We start from the raw sequence: 20,577 nt of genomic DNA, 5'->3' as shown, positions 1-20,577 counted from the left end.
CATTTGTGTGGGTTCTGCCATTCCATTTTGTCCATATGCACCTTTCATATTTCAGTGTCCAGTATCCTCTAACAGGCCACGAGAAATATCTGTACCAGTCATGATTTCTTGCATACTGACCATTGTGACTGGAAACAGCTGTTATGTACAATCCCCAGAGGTCACTATGAGGTCTCATAATTTTAGGAATAACCACAAGAGGGGATAAAACATTGGCTCAAGACTACACACTGCAGGACTTGAAGTCCAGTGCCAACTGCTTCTTCTGAGACATGTGGCCTCCTCTGCACCCTACTGTGTGGTTATGGCAACCAAGAGGCAGGTCCTCTGGTGCACACCAGGCTGCTGCCCTGTAAGGGGATGTTTTCTAGACTCCTCTCTTGGAGCTGTGCAGAAGGCTCAGCAGGCAAGAGCACTTGCTATTCTTCCAGGAGATCTGGGTTCAGTCCCCAGCCTCTAAGGCAGCTCACAGTTGTCTCTAACTTTGGTGCCAGGGGAGCCAGCATCTTCTTCTGATCTCTTTGGGGATCACAGGTGCAACAGACAAAACATTCATACACAAAAAATAAAAGGTAAATAATGTAAAGACTAATTTTATTCCCTTTTCCCTAGAATTACCTCTACATTGTTAGGCATGAAAATTTTCTGGTGGGAGAAGTGGTGCCTCTCCGGAACCTAGGAAACAGCCCAAGCCCTGCAAGTAGGAGCAGTGCAGTAACGAGGAAACCAACAAGAGGCAGAGTGGGCACATGGGCTCACTCAGTGGCCTACTAAATCTTGACCTTTAGCCCTTCATTCTGTCAAACCCAGGCTGTGCCCGGGAAAATCAGCACATAGATCTGAGGCAGTGGCTCTCAGCCTTCCTAATGCTGTGACCCTTTATTATAGTCCTCATGTTGTGATGACCCCAACCATAAAATTATTTTGTTGCTACTTCATAACTGTACTGTTGCCACTGCTATGAATCATGATGCAAATGTGTTTTCAGATTGTCTTAGGTAAACCCTGTGAAAGGGAACCACTGATCTGCGGGCTTCTGGTGCCCAGAGTCCAGGGACATCCCCAGGGTCTTTGTTTATCACGGTGTAGGGGATAAAGTGGCCTGGTCACATTCCAATGGGAGGGGCCTCCTGTAGTAGCTTCTGTGTTGTTCTACCCTAGATGGCCCCAAGGATCAGGTTACTCAGCACCTAACCTCCCTGTCCCAGACCTCCTGCCTGGTAAAACCTGTTGTTTACTAGGTGTCCACTTCAAGGGATGTCTAACAATAAAATTGACAGTCTGACAGTGCTTCTCCCTGGCCCAGCCGGTATCCTCGCAGGACCCAGGGAAGAAGGACCTCGCTCTACCTTGCATCTGCGGAAACAGATTCCAAACACCTTTAGAAGAGGGTGGGATGGGATGACTCTGGAAATCCCCACCTAACCAGTTTCCTGCTCTATTTCCGAGTTGTGCCCATTCAGGAAGGGAGTCCTGTTTGAGGAGCACAGCAGGAAAAAGGGGCCTGACCCACAGGGACCTCAAGTACCCAGAGTTTCCACCCTATACAGCATGAGCACAGGCAACACCCTGAGAGAACTTTTTATCTCGATTCTAGTTATTTCTTTCCTTTCTTTTTCCTTCTGATTTTTCAAGACATTCAGCGGGGTAGGAGAGAGGAGGGAGCAAAAGAGAGGCATCAAGCCAGACCTGGGCTCTGACTTCAGTTCCCCCAACAGAGGGTAGACTTCATAGAAAACTTCTCTGTGATGCCTGGTAGCAAGAAGGTGAACCAGAAATGTTCTCACTGGGGTCTATCGCCCCACCCTAAAAAACCCTGCAGATTCTCCACATCCCCAAAAAGGGCCCACCGTGGGCTATCCGCCTTCTCCCACAGCTAGCCAGACTGCAGACTGGTGGTAGACATAGATACCAGAGCAAGACGGGCATCCAGAATAATAACTCTAGTGAGCACACTTAATTTTAAACATTTATTATTTTTAATTATGCATATTTCTGTGTGTCTGTGTATATATATATACCTGAGTACGGGTGTCCATGGAAGTCAAGAGGGTGTTAGGTCTCCCTGGAGTTGGAATTACAGGTAGTTGTGGGTGCTGGCAACTGTACCCAGGTCCCCTAGAAGAGCACTAAGTGCTCTTAAGTGTTGAGCCCTCTCCCCAGCCCCTATATCACATTCTGTGTTGCCTTCTATTCCAGGCATCTCCCACCTGAATCTGTGAGCAGGTGCTGTTCTTGTCATTTCACGGAGGAAAGTTAGAATAAGAGCCACTAAGAGAGCCAGGTGGTGGTGGCACACACCTTTAATCCCAACATTCAGAAGGCAGAGACAGGTGGATCTCTGTAAATTCAAGGCCAGCCACGTCTACAAATCAAGTTCCAGGACAGCCAGGGCTGTTACACAGAGAAACCCATTTCAAACAAAACAAAACAACAACAAAAACCCACTAAGAAATCTGTAGAAGATCACGTAGGTAGAGAGGGCTGGAGCCAGGCCTTCTGACCTAAAAGATTTGGGAGGAGGTCAAAGGTTGGACTATTCTCCATCAGACAAGGCGGCAAGGGTTGACAATGTGGCTCTGTTTGCGGAGTGCCTGTCCATCATGTGCAAGGCCCTGGGCTCCATCCATCACTGGTACGTCTGTATTTCAGCACCCACCCCATAATCCTCGCACTGAGGAGGTAGAAAAAGGAGGATCAAGGATTCAAAGTGATATACAGGAATATATCAAGTTTCAGACTAGCGTGGACTTCATGAGACCTTGACCTCATAAAGGGAAAAAGACAACAAGGCACAAATCAGTTCTTTACATTGTCAAGACAAGAGGGAGGGGTGGGTTGCTCTTACTAGATTCTCCATCCCCTAGAAACAACCCCCAGGCCTCTGCTTCCCCATGGAATTCCCAGCACTCTGGGATGCATGTAGAAAAGAGCCCAGAATTTGATGGTTTTCACTAGCAAGGATTCCTGCCTGGTTTTTTTTTTAATGATTTATTTATTTTTATTTTCTGTGCACTCGTGTTTTATCTGCATGTATGTCTGCCTGTGTGAAGGTGTCAAATTGCTTGGAGCTGGCGCTCCAGACAACTGTGAGCTGCCATGTGGGTGCTAGGAATTGAGTCCAGGTCATCTGGAAAAGCAGACTGTGCTCCTAACTGCTGAGCCATCTCTCCAGCCCCAGGATTCCTGCTTTTGAAGAGGATTGTGTAAAGAAATGAGCCTGGTCATGGTGGCACAAGCCTTTAATCTCAGCACTTGAAAGGCAGAAGCAGGTGGATCTTTGTGAGTGTGAGGCCAACTTGATCTACAAAGTGAGTTCCAGGACAGCTAGAACTGTTACACAAAGAAACCCTGTCTAGAAAAACCAAAAAAGGAAAGAGAGAGAGAGAAAAATGAGTGCATGATGCACCCTCCTAGCACCTCCCACTCTACGCTGCACACCACTGCCTCTGAATCACACATTGAAACCGAGCCTTTCCCAATCCAAGTTCCACTCCCCTGTGTCAAGCTGTGTGGGCAGGGAAGGACACAGACAGCAGTGAGCTTGCTCAGTGAATGGCTTTCTCTGCTGAGATGGTATCTGATGCATGTTAAATGCCTCCCTGTGATTCCTCAAGTGACTATTAATCAATGAACCAAGAACAGAGAGCTGCAGGGGAAAATCTGCTACAGCAGAAGAAAGCAAACCATGAGCGGCATCCTGGCTGACGCATAGGTGCAGACGGCCTTGGTCAGTACTGTCACTGAAGGAGCTGGTAAGACAACAAAAGAGCCATCTACAAATAGACAAAGGTCTACCTTCTCCCAGGCTTACCTGGGTTCTGGCCAAGCCAAGAAGAGAACTCCCCAAAACTGTCTAAAGGAGAGATGTGGACAAGTGCAATAGCTATAATCCCAGCTGCTTGGGGCAGTGGGTGAGGGTGGAGCTGGGGGAACGGCTTGGGCCCAGGAGTTTGAGGTGAGTCTGAACAATATTATGAGATCACATTTTAAAAATAAATAGGTAGGGCTGAGGGTTGCTAAGTATCAGTAAAATGTTTGCTGCATAGGCAAGAGGTCCATAACCAGAGAAGGAAAGGCAGGGACATCCCTGGAGCTCACTGGCCATCTATCAGGCTAGCCTGGGCAAATCAGAGAGCCTTGGGTCAGTGTGAAAGCCTGCCTCAAAACACAAAGAGGACAGCATCTGAGAGATAACACCCAAGGTTCAACCTCTAGTGCATGCTCACACACACACACGTGCATGCACGCACGCGCGCGCGCACACATACACACACACACAGGGTGGGGAAAATGAGAAAGAAGTAAAACATAGAAAAACCATTTGTTCTTACTGGACTTGGTTTCCCTCCCACTGGAAAAGTCATCTCATGACTGAGACACGCACTGTGCTCCACCATTCCCCTTCTTCCACCCGACAGGCCAACAAGCTGCCTGGTAGCTACAGTTCCCAGTGCCAAGGGATGGGAGGCCTGGTGGCAGCACTCAGAGTGGCCATGCATTATCTCCTCATTCTGAAGGGAAGGGCTGTAGGGCTGATGCACCTCTCCTCAGTGACCCAGAAAGGCTGCTGGTTGCTAATCGCCTTATTTGAGTTCTCCCCAGCACCTTGCATCCGCTGGTTTTGCCTTGGGAACAGAGAGCAATTAGAACTGGATTCAGCCTTCATGGCTGCAACTGTGGCTGTCGTGGGAGGGCCTGCCCCCGCAGGCACACATGTGGCTCAAATGTGAATTTAAAAAGCTATTAAGGAAATATGCAGTTTGGTACTGACGGCCTCTCAGGGAGTGAGGAAAATGGCAAATGCTCGTTTCAGGGCTCTGGGTAGCAATCACTACCCACTCCCGGTGTATTCAGTCATCACCATGACAACCACCCAAAGTCTTCCTTCTTTTGTGGCAAAGACAATAGAAATTTTAATTAAGGCCTTTTTTTTTTATTTTTTTAAATCAGTTGTAAGAAAACATCCAGATACTGTCATCCAGAAATACATCACCAGGAACAGTTTGGGAACTCAAAAATATTTTCACCAAGTCACATGACCCTACCCCTACATCCCCAAAGCCCAGTCTCCATCCTTCTCAACAACTCAGATTTTACAGAGCTCATAAATTTAGATTTGTCTGGATATTTGATCTAACATCATGAAGCTGTGTAAACATTCCAATTTAATTTTCTGGCTCTGACTGAGAACAGGGTTCTAGCTATTTTTATTTCAGCCATAAACTCAAAAGGTCTGATACACTTTCATTAGGTTTGTTGCTCAACGGCCTTTGGACAGAACAGATCTGGATCCCTGTGGTGCGCCCTGGGTGATAGGGACTAGCTTTTTACCTTCTCCAGACCTTCCTACCTGGAAGACAGAAGTAGGAACGCCACAGTAAACCGTGTCAGTGAGAAGCAATAATGATTATATATACATACATATGAGCTGTCAATAGCAACAGTGAAACAGTGAAACAAAGTCATTATTGTTCTGCACCAAGTAACAAAGGAGGCCTGGTCCTCTCTTCCTATAAAATATGTCAAGCATATGCTGGCTCCTCTCCCTCCTCCATCCTAAACCCAGGCTCTTGTAGCTCTTACTTGTATTGTCCCAACAGCTTCTAGAAACTTCTGCACAGCTCCTGATCCGCAGACCACCAACCTCCATAGAGGGCTCACTCTGCTCTATGTGAACTTCCAGTAGGATTTTCGGGGCGGGGGTGGGGAAGAGAGTGGATGACACTGGGTTTTACTGAAAACATTTTTATTTTAAAGGCCTTTTAAATAAATGGAGGGCTAGGAAACACCAATGTTAGCCAGTGAGATGGCTTAGCTGGTAGGCTTGCTGGCAAGCCTGACACCCCAGAACTCACATAGAGAGATTCCTAGCTCCTGAAAATTGTTCTCTTACCTCCACATGTACACAGCAATACACTCATGCTTGAATACACACAGATACATACGTTTTTTAATGAGGGGCATGGTGCAGGCACTCAGTGGAGCTGCCCTCCTCTCCTCCATCATGGCAGAGACCTTACATGCAAGCAGATACCCTGCACAAACTGAGCAGGAAGGTTTTGATGTCCCAGATATGCTATCCATAAGCTTCAGAAACGCAGGTCATACTCCACGCTGCCAATGCTCTGTGTGCCAGAAGGAGCTGTGCACAGTTCAGCTGCATTCTGACTGTGACTGCACATTCTGCTCTCAAACACGCAGCCTATGCATTGCTGGCCTAAACAAGTGTGCTTAGACAACAGAGCGAAACATGGTCTCAGGCACACAGACACTGTGACGGTTCTTTCCTGGACTCTGGTGTAGCTTGTTGTGTATTTATTTATTTATTTATTTATTTATTTATTTATTTATTTATTATGTATACAATATTCTGTCTATGTGTATGCCTGTAGGCCAGAAGAGGACACTAGACCCCATTACAGATGGTTGTGAGCCACCATGTGATTGCTGGGAATTAAATTCAGGACCTTTGGAAGAGCAGGCAATGCCCTTAACCTCTGAGCCATCTCTCCAGCCCCCGTGTGTCTCTTCCTCTTGACCTGACCATTCAGCTCCACCACCATCAAGGTCATCTTCTCTTTGTCACAAAGTAAGTCCATACAAATTTATACAAACCAAAGTGATGAGAAGAACTGGTCCAGGTCCTTAGTGGTCTGACAGAGAGAAAGGAGGGGATAAAAGACAGGAGGCTCCAAAGCAGGACTTCACTGTGTTTGTTAGGCCAGTTTGTGGACAATATGAGATCAGTCACTTTTTTTCCCCTAAGAAAACTGGCTTCCTAGAATAAAAATTCTAAATTTAATCTTTAAACTGCTCACCAGGTAGAAGCCATGCATAACCCAATGGAATATATATTTCATGAAAGTTTTATTTTTGCTTGTTATTTACAAAAAGCAATATGCAGTCCTTAGGGGAAAAAAGCTAGAAATGGAGAAAAACTGAGGGGGGATATTACTTCTAGGACCACTGACACAATCACCTGAGAGGTAAATATTTAATTTTGTGCTAAAGAAAGCCCTTTTGCCCCAGTAGATTTTGTTGAAGATAAACTAATAAAAGCCAAAAGTTTAAAAAAATATATGTATGGGACTTAATCACTCTCTTCTCAATTCTGCCGTCATTTAGGTGAGCAAGATCCTTTCCGGCATGTTTGTTGGGGTGGAAGGAGCATAGAGGACAGTTGTTTGGATTTTTTGTTTTGTTTGGCTTGGTTTGGTTTCTTGAGACAGGGTTTCTCTTGTAGCTTTGGTGCCTGTCCTGGAACTAGCTCTTGTAGACCAGGCTAGCCTCAGACTCACAGAGATCCGCCTGCCTCTGCTTCCTGAGTATTGGGATTAAAGGCATGAACTACCACTGCCTGGCCAAGAACAGCTTTATTAGATATAGTTCACAAGTCAATCAAGGTTCCACTTTATAAGTTCACTATAACAGCTTTGAGTACATTCCGAGTAGTACAGTCATCACTTCAATCAGTTTGCCCCACTAAGAACACACCCTTTATCCCACACTGGTACCATGACTTGTGTCCCATAGACCCAGTCCAAGTGGTACAGTCATCACATCAGTTTGCCCCACTAAGAACACGCCCCATCCCACACTGGTACCTTGCCTTATGCCTGCAGCTAAGACAAAGGACCAGTTGAATACAAGACCAGCCTGAGTAACATCAAGACCCTATCTTAGAAAATAAAATTAAAAAGACCTTCTACCTAATCTTCTAGCATCACCCCCTCACTCCATCCCTGGGCAAGAATTAATCTACTTTCTACCTTCATTAACTTTCCCTCTTCTAATAGAATAAACCTGCTAAGGCTCATCTTTATAGTATTCCCAGTATTTTGCTCCCTTTTGTTATCAAGTAATATTCCATTGTACAGAGATATATCACATTTTTCACTCAGCTGGCAGACATAGGGTTAGACTTTTAGGGTGCCACAGATAATGCTGCTGTGGACAAGGGGTTTCTGTGGAAACTTACATTCTCATTCTCCTGGGAGTGTGATGGAGGAAGGTCATTGGTTAATTAATAAAGAAACTGCTTGGCCTCATAGGTTAGAACATAGGTGGGTGGAATAAACAGAACAGAATGCTGGGAGGAAGAGGAAGTGAGCTCAGATGCGATGCAGCTCTTCTCCAGGGCAGATGCGATGAAGCTCCTATCCAGGATGGACATAGGCTAGAATCTTCCCGGTAAGCGCACCTTGGGGCGCTACACGGATTATTAGAAATGGGCTAAATTAATACGTGAGAATTAGCCTAGAAGAGGCTAGATATAATGGGCCAGGCAGTGGTTAAAAGAATACAGTTTGTGTGTTGTTATTTTGGGGCATAAGCTAGCCAGGCAGCCGGGAGCTGGGTGGCAGGAAGCGGCCTGCAGCTCCTACAACAGGAGTGGAATTCATCAGTTTTATGGGAATTCTACATTTATGCTTTTGAGAAGCATCAGACTGATTTCCTCAGTGGTTCCCCCACATGAATTAATCATCTTTAAAATGCAGAATATGGGCGGTGCATATCTTTAATCCCAGTACTTGGGAGGAAGAGGTAGGAGGATCTCTGTGAGTTCGAGGCCAGCCTGGTCTACAAGAGCTAGTTCCAGGACAGCCAGAGCTACAGAGAGAAACTCTGTCTTGAAAACCAATATCTAAAAAACAAACAAATAAAGCATAAACAAACAAACAGAATGTAGAATGCCTGCATCTGAGTTCTCACCTTCCATGTTTTCAGATACTCACTCTCAACTCTAACCCCAAAATGTTAAATGGAAAATGTTCACAAATAAAAAATTCCTAAATCTGACGTTGTTTGCTGTTCTCAACCACACAATAAAATCTTGCGCTGTGTGCTTCATCCCACCCCAGATGTGAACCACACTTTGTTCATCAAATCCATGTCATACATGTGACCTATCCATTCAATACCTGGTATCTCCTTGGTAATCACATGAAGTATCTCAGCATCATAACACTTTATGCTCAAGTAACCCATGTTTTACTTAGTAACAGCCACAGGCAGCAAGGAACATGATGCAAAGTTGGACACAATGTTGCACATCCAGAATCCCCAGCCCCCTGGGAGGTTGAGATGGGAGAATCACAAGCTCCACACCAACCTGGCCTACAAAAGAGACCCTGTCCTTGAAAGGAATGCAAGGATAGCATGGGCAGGGGGCAACAGGGTGTGGGAGGGCAAACAGATGTTCTCTGGGGCTATGTGGTGCCACTGTAGGTACAAGGGAAGAAGCACAGAATTGCTGGGTTCACCATCTCCAGGGTGATGGTGGTGTTGGGTACCATCTGTGATGGAAGGTATATATACCAGCAGACAGCAGGACTACCGTAGAGACATAAGTATGTCAAGAGTCACCACACTTTCCTCAATAGTTAACGGCATTTATTGGGCATCTTCCTGTGTGCTCAGTGAACATTTATATATCTTATTTAACCCAACTAAGCTTAAAAAAAAAAAAAAAGGCAAGTCCTAGGGGCTGGAGAAATGGCTCAGCAGTTAAGAGCACTGGCAGTTCTTTCAGAGGACCTAGATTCCCAACCACCATGTGGTAACTCATAATCAGCTGTTCATTCTAGTCCCAGAGGATCCAACACCCTCTGTTGGCCTCTGAGGCCATTGCACACACATGCTATACAAATAACATATGCAAGCAAAATACTCAAACACATAAAATAAATATATATTAAAATTTTAATTGCAAGTCCTTTGGACAGGACCAATATCTAAATTCAAATGTTTTTATAGTTGAACTGTCCTGGGCAAGTCACCTTTTATGAGCTTTCTATTTCTGATTTACATGCAGATAGTAACCTAACTACCAGAGAGGGACTCTGAGATACAGTGTGTCTGACATACAGCTGGACACACATGTCCTGCACACAACAGTTACTAACAAGCTTGATGTTAACACTTTGTAACCCGTAAAGCCTTTCAAACAGTTCAACACACAGTAGCTATAACTGGCAGAAATTGAAAACACAGGGCAGGAAGCGCCAAAAGGTAGGGGGAGGAGCAGAGGGATAGACCCGCAGTTAGAATAGCCCATTTTGAATTCCTCTTAGCCATCACTGTCAAAGTCAGTTCTGAACTTGTTCTGCCATTCAATACTGATCCAAGCACCAAACCTACTGAATTAAGCTCTGAATTTTTGTTTGGAAGAGCTTAAATAGGCCGGCAAGATGGTTCAGTGGGTAAGGACACTTGCCACCAAACAAGATGACCCAAGCTCAATCCCTGAAATCCATACAATAAAAGGAGAGAATTAACTCCTGCAAGTGGTTCAATGACATGCTTTAGCAACCCCCATCACACACATAGGTACAAATAAATACATGTAATAAGTGATTTTGGAATCACGTGTCTGCAACCTCATTGAATTCTTACTGAACAGGAAGGAAGCAGGTCTTACTCACTGGATATTGGGATAATCAAACACTGCACGGCACACAAACATCAAGTGATGCATAACTGGCCGAACAAGTCACAAGGATGAGTGGACAAACAAAAGTGTATTTCGGATCTATATCTCTTTGCTATGGGTCCTAAAGGATTCTGCTTTCCTCTTCAAGTTGTGAGTGAGGAGGGGAAGGTCTCCTCTATGTACGCTTCTTGCCATGTAAACAGCTCACAGAAGAAAAGAAAGGAGAGCAGTGGCTTCAAATTCAGAGTGAAGACAGCTGTTCTGACAAGGTCTAAATTATACCGTACCACAGGTAAGAATAACAAGACACACTTCACAGAGAAAGTCTGTTTGCTGTTCAACACCCAAAGAAGAGTCGAGCCAAAAAGAGAGAGAAAAGCCTTCTCCCACGAGTTGACATGGTTCCAGAAGCCATTTATTTGGACAGCGCACAGTCAGAGAACAATCAGCCCTGTGGTATTTGTTTTTCCTACTGCTTTGGAGACCCAGAATGTACTGCTGCCACTTGACTGGTCTGCAAGGCCCAAAGCCAGAGCAAGCTCTACATCCCTGCTGCACAACTGTGCAGATCACTATTTACCCTGGTGGGTTTTGTTTTTTGTTTTTTTTTTTTTTTTCAGATTTATTTATGTATACAACATTCTGCCTCCATGTATGCCTGCACGCCAGAAGAGGGCGCCAGATCTCATTACAGATAGTTGTGAGCCACCATGTGATTGCTGGGAATTGAACTCCGGACCTCTGGAAGAGCAGTCAGTGCTCTTCTGTGCCATCTCTCCAGCCCTACCCTGGTGTTTTTGTAGGTGAAATGGCAGAGCCTTCCCCAAGCCCTTGAAACTGTCAATGTGCGACAGGCTTGCACTTTTCAATTTCTTCTAAGGTCCCTCTGGACAAACCACCAATGCCTTAAAATAATTCCCTTGTTCCTGAGGTTTGAGAGAGAGATCAGCAGTTAAGAATATGTGTTGCTCTTGCTGAGGACCTGGGTTCAGTTGCCAGCACCCACATAGTTGCTAACAAATATCTGTAACTGGTTATGGGGATGTGATGCCCTCTTCTGGCCTCCATAGGCATTGCACTCAATTGGTTAATTCAGATGCATGCAAAGCATCCATTCACATAAAATAAAATAGCTATATTTTTTAAACACAGCAACATATATGCTAAAATTGGAAGAATACAGAGAAGATTAGCATGGCTGCTGCATGAGGATAACATGCAAATTTGTAAAGTGTTCCATATTTTAAAAAAAAATCCTCATTTTTTCCTTTTAGCATTTATCGAAGTTATCTACAATTCTATAGGAATGCATTGCTTTACTATGTTCATCATTCACTAGACACAAGCAAGTGCTGGGGACCTACTACATCCCCATTAACGGAACATAAAATCTCAAATTTCACCATAATTTTTTTCCAGATCAACATTTCTATAGTCTCTTTCAGAAGTTGGTCAGCATGGTTGTAAGCTGTTTTTACAGTCAAAGAATAGAAATTACCTATGTGTCCGACCCTCAAAAAAGGGCTATGCCAAAGGTGTTTCTGTTTGATTGAATAACATAGAGATTCCGAGCTTAAGTGCTTACTCAATGAAAACCAGGCAAGATCATATTGTATGTAAAACATAGCCTCCTAGATGGTGAGACGCGAATGCTGGAGATACCACACATTTTGGCTGCAGGCATAGAAAATCAAGCTATAACTGAGGTGGGAGCTCTCTCCCTGTCAACATTCCAACAAGGATGGAGAGAGGGGATCTAAGGCCCTGCCCCTAACTGAGGACTACTGACAGTTGGCTGTGAGGAGAGGGGGATCATTTTTCTCAGTGTTATAGCCACTAGTGAGTCCTGGCAATGCTCACACAAGCAGCAATAATTAAACTCTGTGAACCATGGGAAGAAGGGTCCATAGGGAATGAGGGAACCGAAATGGGGAATGAATAGAATCAAAATGCATTATGTACATGTATAAAGTTGCCAAATAAGATATACATACACTCACACACCCTCAACTATGTTTATGAAATACAAGAAATGAATGGATAAAAGCAGATCAAGAATGCTGATTCTAACATCCTGAAATTATGAATTCTATCTCCTCTGTCGGTTTCTGTGAAGATCCCGCTCATTGTGGAAAGTTCAGAAAATAAAGCAGGCTGGGATGTGGTTCAGTTAGCAGAGGGCTTGCCTAGCACATACAAGGCCCAGGGCTTGATCCCCAGCACCACATAAACCCCAGGATCCGGAAAATCAAGATAGAAGAATCAGAGGTTCAAGGCCATCCTCAGCTACTCAGGGGCTTGAGGACAGCCTGGGATTCGCAGGGTCCTGAAAAAGGACGGAAGTAAAGAGGAAAGAAAGGGAAGAAATGGGAAAAGGGGGGAAGGGAGCCATAAAGATGTAAATTATCCATAACCACCGCCAGTGATACTAATTTGGTTGTTCTGCCACCTGTTATTTATGTAAGAATTAAAATTCATAAGTACATTTTGCGCATACTGCTTGCAAAGGTTTTTGGCCTTTAAAATGAGAGAGTACATGAAGTGTTTAGATAAGAGTGTAGGACGCAGCAGGGGAAAGAAAGCACGGGGCTGTGTGTACAGGGTGGCTGAAGGCAGCTTAGCCATGCCACGTACCCGGCCACACTGCACCATAGCGAGTACACCGACTGCAAACAGGGATCCTTTTCAGCCTTTCCCTGATGTTCCAGAGGCACACAGACTGAAGTGAACATGGGTGCTTCACCTGTTCGTTTAATTGTTTTATTGTTTTGAGCTTTTGAGTCTGCTGACCTAATATTCCTAACAATTCTCTGGCCTCAGCCTCCTAAGTGCTAAGAGTATGTTGTGTATCACCAGGTCTGGTTTCCTTCTTTTAAAAAACAAACCAGATTTTCTTTAGTGGTGTGCATGTGAGTGCAGGCACACACGAGTCCAGAGAGGGCATGGTATCCCTTAGAGCGTTAGTTGAAGATGGCTGTGAGCACCTGACAAGGATCCTCTGTGAGAAAGAACGTTTCCCGTTCTTAATCATTAATCACTAAGCCATCTCTCTAGTTCCCCACCCCTCCATCTTGGCCCCCTCTCAATTATTGTCTTATATGTAAGAATATTTTGCCTACATATCTGGCATATCTGGTACCTGCAGAGGCCAGAAGAGTATGTTAGTATGTAAGACATCCTGGAACTGGAGTTACAGATAGTTGTGAGCTGCCAAGTGGTGCTGGGAACTGAACCTGGATCCTCTGTTAGGAGAACAAGCATTCTGGACCATCGAGCCATTGCTGTAGCCCCCAATTTCTTGACTCCTTGTACACTGACTAAAACTACTTTCCTCAAGGTCACCACAACCCAAACATCTATTAGGCAATTTCCTTCTAAGCCATCTCTGCCTCCATCCCACTCTCACTCCTAGTAGACAGCAGGAACGGTCTCTGCATCTACAAGAAACAGCTGCCAGCAGCTCTTTTGCTCATGTCCCCCAACAGGATAGAGAAGCAGAAATAGTCCTGGAGAAGCCGGCCGAGAGTCAGTTCTCAGTGGTGGGTTTTACCTGGTTGTGTGTTATGTCCCCAGAACCCCAGGGGCCATGGATCAAGTATTGGGTGGAAGTCACACACCCCTGAGCTCAGAACTTACAGTCCATCTTCTTCCCCCTGTCCCCTAAGTCAGGGTCTCACTACACAGTCCTAACGGTCCCGGAACTCACTATGTAAACCAGGCTGGCCTTGAACTCACAGAGATCAGCCAGCCTCTGCCTCCCGAATGCTTGGATTACAGGAGTGCCCCCTGGCCTCAGCACTTTTAATAGGAAGCATTTAATCTATCCAAGGCAGACCTAACTCCACAGTAGGGAAGATGAGGTTCTAGAAGATTACAGGTTTGTCCAGGTAGATGCAGACCTTATGGATAAAGGTGTGATTCCGGAGAGCAGGTAGTCTTGAGGCTCCCAGTATCAGCAGGCTCTTGGTACTGCCAATGGGCCAAACAGCAGCTTACCAAGCTGGGTGTCACCCATCAAAATGGCTACCTGACACACAGGGCTGCTGTAGGCTGACCCATGTCCCCTAATAAAATTCACATTAGAAGTCCTCCCCCACTGGACTTTAGAATATAGCCATATTCAGAGGAGAGATCACTCAAAAGGTCACTGAGCTGGAATTTGAACCCTAGACTAGACATGGCAATGGCACCTGAAGTTCCAGCTGCTCACAAGACTGGAGCAAGGAGATTTCTTGAGCTCTAAAGGGAGCAAGGAGATTTCTTGAGCTCTAAAAAGAGCAAGGAGATTTCTTGAGTTCTAAAGGTCGAGACCAGCCTGGACAGCACAGAGAGACCATGTCTCAAAACAAATAAGACACATATAACTGGGCTCCTATGAGAGGAAGAAGAGCTAACCAACTAGAAGAAGTAGGTGGTCTCAGCCTGCACGCCTAGGACATAGGTCCCTGACGACAAACTTATGGACACCCTGACCATTAGTCTCCAGGCTAAAAACACTTATGTTGCTTAAGCCACCCAGCATTTTGCAACAGCAGTCCAGGCACACTAACACAGAAACCTGTAAGCATCTGCTGATGAGTGGGGCTGATCTGCAGGTGGGGGCACTGTAACTGCAGGGTAGGAAGGAGGCCATGCCGGCTTCACGAACTGTAGGGATCCAATTCTCATTTCTTCCACTGTGTAACTTGACTTTACATACGCCATTCAACCTGCTTCCTCACTTTCAAAATGGAGAGAGTACAGTGAGGTGATGGGTGGATGAAATGAGGTGTGCAATAATGGCTGACCACATGCGCACTGGCGTAAACAACACTCAACCATAAGTATCAGTCACATCACCATTAATATGAAAGGTCACATTATCAGAGCAACTCCCAGTAGAAGAACTGGTCAAATGGGCTGCCTAGTTTTTATGTCAGTTTGACTATGTCTAGTTTACTAGAATCTCCTGAGAGGACGGAACCTCAACTGAGAAAATATCTGAAGACTGTGCACATGGCAATTCACATGGCAAGCCTGTAGGGCTTGATGAGTGATTGATGTGGGAAGGCTCAACCCACTGTGGTCCTGGGTTTGATTAGAAAGCAGGCTGAGCAAGCCATGAGGAACAAGCCAGTAAGTAGCACTCCTCCTCCATGGCCGCTACATCAGCTCCTGCTTCCAGGTTCCTGCCAGGTTTCAATTCCTGCCTTGGCTTCCCTCACTGGATTATGATTCAAGATATGTAAGCCAAATACATCTTTTTCTCTCAACACTGCTTTTGGTCACGGTGTTTCAGCACAGCAAGAGTAACCCTAACTAAGACACCAAGGCTCAAGGATGTGGGGAAAATGAAAAGATTTATTTTTGCCAGGCATCCGTCCTCACAGGAACCTTTTTTGTTGTTATTGTTGTTGTTTTCTGGTTTTTCTCTGCAGCTTTGGAGCCTGTCTTGGCTCTCTCTTTAGACCAGGCTGGCCTCAAACTCACAGAGATCCACCTGTCTCTGCCTCGCAAGTGCTGGGATTAAAGGCGTGCGCCACCACCACCCAGCCCCTTTTATGTTCTTGCCTTCCCCCTTGAGATGTTCTAAGACAATCACGCATGTGTCATGTATATTCTGATAAAATCCCACGCATAAGTTACTGGAGCAAGACTGGTTCACAAGACCTACAGAGCAGCACCTGAAGGGGTTGAGAGCAGCTACAGCAGCCTGCATGTCCTTCCTGACCCACCCCACCGTCTGACGCAGCAGCTGGAAGGTGCCTTAGAACCTGGAGCGCCTGGGCCTCCGTCTCACCCTCCCCTGTGACACCAGGATGCAGCCCACCTCTGCCGGTGGAAAGACTCCATGAGTGGAGTCTGCTCCGGGTTACCTAAGAGCAGCTCTGCAGGCTCACGCCGTCCTCTCACCTGACCCTCTGAGGTGTCGAGTGGCTTGGTTTTCACAAGACATTTGTCAGCCTTTCAGAAATCCACCATAAAAAGAAAAATAAATAAATAATGAAAACTGGTTTCTGTCAGTCAAATGAAAAGCCAACTGATCAGTTGTGCAAGACAATGGGCCCCAGAAGGCCCTGCAATAGTCGCCTGGGAGAAGAGGAAGATTAAATTTAAGGTGAGAAGGGAGAAGATAAAACTCCATGAAGCGTAATATACTTGGCCAATATCACAACTAGATTCACTGTGCTGAGATCTGCACTTTCAAACCTAAGAAGTCTCAAGTGGTGGTAATTAGACCTGAATTTTATCATTGCCACTTAATAGATGAGTAATGTTTTATAAACATTTCCACATGCAAGGTGTCACTTCATTCTCACTGACAACAAACACTTCTTTTCATCAAAATCATCTACGGCAAGGCACGGGGAGAAAGGGAAGTGACTTGCCCAAGACCGCACAGCTGGGAAGCACAGGGCTGGCAGAGAAGCCACAGACTAGAATCCAAAGCAAGAGGTCTTTCCAAATTGATTTATGCCTTCCTCCACGGGCCAAGATGTAGATGAAGGGAGAGCTCATATGCAGTGTGACTTCTATTTATGTGTGCAACTCTGTACATTAGCCAAGCCGGGAAGAAGCCAATTATGCAGATTATAAAAGTAAAATCCCCAAACATAAAGCTATCAGGGAGCAGCTCGAGCCACAGCTTCTCCCACGAAACTAGTGGTCTTGACTGGGATGATTTTGCACCCAGTGGATGTTTGGCAACACTGGAGACATTTTTCATACTTACAAATAGGAGGGCCTACTAGTGTATTATATATGGTATACACACACACACACACACACAAGTCATTCCTTAGTGTAGAGGACAGCTCCCCACAACAGGGAATAATCTGCTCCCAGACAATGATCTCAGCAAACAAGAGCAGCAGAAAGATGGGCCAGGCTTCTCAAAGGTGTGAACATTACCAAATTTGATGTGATGGTGTTAGCCTTCCAGGTTCTTGGGCAAGTTAACCACATTGCATTTCTCTACTATAAAACAAGATAGGGGGCAATGTGATGTAGTAATTCTCAAACATTCTTGGGCCCAAACAATGGCCTTGGAGTCTCCCTAAAATATAAAATCTATTCCTAGAAATTCTGCAGTAGTCACCATCACAGGGGTATTGGCTGTGATTGCAGGTAACCGGAAAACTGCAGCCTGAAACGGTGCAGGTGGGCAGGTGACTCTCAATCTTTCTAGGCAAGATTTGCAAGTTTGGGAACACTGGCACCCCACTGCTAGCCTAGAGGTGACAAGGGCTTTCTTCCTCCAGGGAGTGCCTGCTTCTGCAAGGCTGAGAGGGCTGGGGCAGCCCAGCAGATGAAAGGAGCAGCTGCCCCACAAAAACAGCCCACACAGAGCAAAGCTCCAGCCACAAGCACTCGGAGATGCTCAGCCACGGAGAACAGTCATGAGCTAGTCACAGACAGATGTGTGGACACACCCAAGCATGGCAAAGGACACCACCCCAGCAGAGATTTGCCCCCGTTAACTCCTTTGGGGAAAGGTATCCACAACGTTCTCCAGGAAGCTGGCTGACCTGAGCCTCAGGGTGGATGAGTGCCACCATGCTGCAGGCACCCAACCCCTTGACTTGTCTTTTCTCTAAGGCACAAATCAAAAACTTACGGTCTGGTATTACAGCTTTATCCCCACCCTCCAAAGATCTAAAAAAGAAAGAAAAGAAAAAGGGAGGGAGGGGATTCCAGGCCCTGCCTAACAACCACGGAGAGGCAAATGGATATCCTATTTCTTCTTTTTCATCTTTTGACCTGAACTAAGCATCCTCATCCTGCCCACATCACCTGCTCAATTGCCAGGCAGAGCAACACAGTTAGAGCACGGCCTCCACGGGGATATCCACAAAGGCATCCCAGCAAGATGACCCCATTCAGGAAAGCCTGGTCTTTCAGCTATCATTCCCCCTTCTTTTTCCCAAGTTCACATGAAACAAACTTCTGCTGTAGGCATCTTGGGTCTCAGATGCTTGTCCTCCCATAAAGGACAACGCTGATAGGATGTGGCAGGTGGCAGGCACCCCTTACTCATAACTTTAGGAGAATCAGAGCGCATTAGGACCAAGCGCATTTTTCTTTCTTTCTTTCCCTTTCTTTCTTTTTTTTTTTTTTTTTTTTTTTTTTTTGGTAAAATGATACCCCAGTCCAAAACAGAACCTCTGCAACAGGTCCTAGACATCTACCCGGGGGATCCTAACTATAGTATAGCCAGAGATAGCATTTATGGGCACAGACTTTGCAGTGGGGATCTTGGGCTCCAACTCGGAGTTAAGCACCAGGGACATTCAGCATAGAAGTGACCCTGGGCTAACAAAGAAAGGAGGCAGAAAGACGCACTCTTGAAAGGGGGAGTGACAGCCTGGTGTGGCTGGTTAAGGTGAGAGCACAGGAGACACTGGTTTTATTTCAGCCCAGCATTAAACTGTGCCAAGAAAGGAAACAGTACCTTGTAAGAACTAGCATCTCCTTTCAGGACTATTCATCCAAGCATAGCATCAGTGTGCTCACAAGGAGGTGGCATCTGCTGGTGCCCAGGAAAGGAAAGACGGCATGCAGCTGGAGGGGGCCAGGCAGCCTGGGCCAGGTCCCTGAGAACACTGACTCCACCTCTTTCAGCAGGTAATCCCCAGGGGCTAGGGACCTCTAGTCCTGAACTCTATCCTCAGAGACCTGCTCCACCCTGATGGGGCTGTTGTCAGCCGACTCTAAAATGCCCACGTGGGTCGCAAAGGGCACTCTAGCTACCTTCGAAGTTACAGCTTTCTGCAAGTCATCTCCCTTCTACAATAGCATGTTCCTTTCTGGATATAAAGCTGGATATAAACCTGATGAAGGACACCGGCTAAGAAGGGTGGCCCAGCCTGTTTCCAGCTGCTATTTGGCCAGGGTGGGTGGCCCAGGCTGGACCCAGCCTCTCGCACTTACAAGAGCTGTCCCGAGACCAGAACGAACCTTATGCCCATCCCTTTGGGAGCATCCTTCTTCAAACTATACCAATAGCTCAGTCAAATCGCTTGGAAGACAATTCCATCAGCTGCCCCAATCACATCTTTTCCCAGAGAATGAATCTGTGAGACCCACAGCGTCCTACACAGCCTGCATGATAACTGCCCCGCAAGCTCTGTGGACAGCAGGGGAGGTCTGGACGATGGCCTCTACAGAATGGCCTCTCTGGGGTGCAGAAACCCTACCTGGCGTTATCAGTGGCAACTTGATGCGGAGACCGCCCTCCCAGTCGTGACAGCATTAGCCAGAGCCCCTCAAGTTTCCTCCAGGGTAACATAAGGCTGGCGGCCGGAGTTAAGCTGGACTGCTTGAAGATGGTGTGCACTTCTGCTCTGCTCCACTTCACTGAGAGGAGCCAGAAGCAGTGAGGGTTTAAAATGCAGCAGATGAGATTTAGGTTAGATTCACGGACGAACTTCCTGACTAAGAGGGAAGCATTGGAAAGGCTGACCCATTACTTAAATTTCACTGGCAAGCCACAAGAGGCTGATTGTACTGTCCGCCAGGACTGGGGGTAAGAAACAAGGAGGCAGCATTGGTGCACAATGGTCAGAAGCAGGGGCCTCACCCTGACTGCCAAAAGTCGCTTCACCACTGACATGCACGAACTAGAAAATCAAGTCCAAAGAATTGAAGAAAATAGGAGAAAGTCAAATATTCTATGCCCTTCAGGAGAAAAGGTCTACCGAGCAGGTCTACCGAGCAGGGAGCACCAACCACTCAGGAGAAAAGGTCTACCGAACAGGGAGCACCAACCACTCAGGAGAAAAGGTCTACCGAACAGGGAGCACCAACCACTCAGGAGAAAAGGTCTACCGAACAGGGAGCACCAACCACTCAGGAGAAAAGGTCTACCGAGCAGGGAGCACCAACCACTCAGGAGAAAAGGTCTACCGAGCAGGGAGCACCAACCACTCCAGAGAAAAGGTCTACCGAGCAGGGAGCACCAACCACTCCAGAGAAAAGGTCTACCGAGCAGGGAGCATCAACCACTCCAGAGAAAAGGTCTACCGAGCAGGGAGCACATACCACCATCACAAAGCAGATGAAACGCTTCAAGGCTGCGATGACCTGGCTGTGTGACAAGTATGTGAGATTCATTAAAACCTGTGCTCTGCCAAATATGCAGCTGTGCATTTTAGACAAGAACA

The 20,577-nt window shown here is 46.2% G+C and overlaps 1 protein-coding gene and 1 non-coding gene across 13 annotated transcripts in view; one reads left to right on the top strand and one right to left on the bottom strand.

Annotated features, from left to right (window-relative positions):
• Plekha7 (pleckstrin homology domain containing A7) overlaps positions 1–20,577 on the bottom strand; it is a 189,115-nt gene that overhangs the window by 85,554 nt on the left and 82,984 nt on the right. The window lies entirely within an intron of this gene.
• Positions 11,571–11,681, top strand: LOC130880866 (U6 spliceosomal RNA). The gene has a single exon (XR_009057663.1). It is a non-coding gene; the product is annotated as a U6 spliceosomal RNA (small nuclear RNA).

This window comes from Chionomys nivalis, chromosome 8 (assembly GCF_950005125.1).
Source record: "Chionomys nivalis chromosome 8, mChiNiv1.1, whole genome shotgun sequence".
In the NCBI taxonomy this organism is placed as follows: Eukaryota; Metazoa; Chordata; class Mammalia; order Rodentia; family Cricetidae; genus Chionomys; species Chionomys nivalis.
Note: the sequence above shows the minus strand (reverse complement) of the source record. Positions and strands in the feature narration are given on the sequence as shown.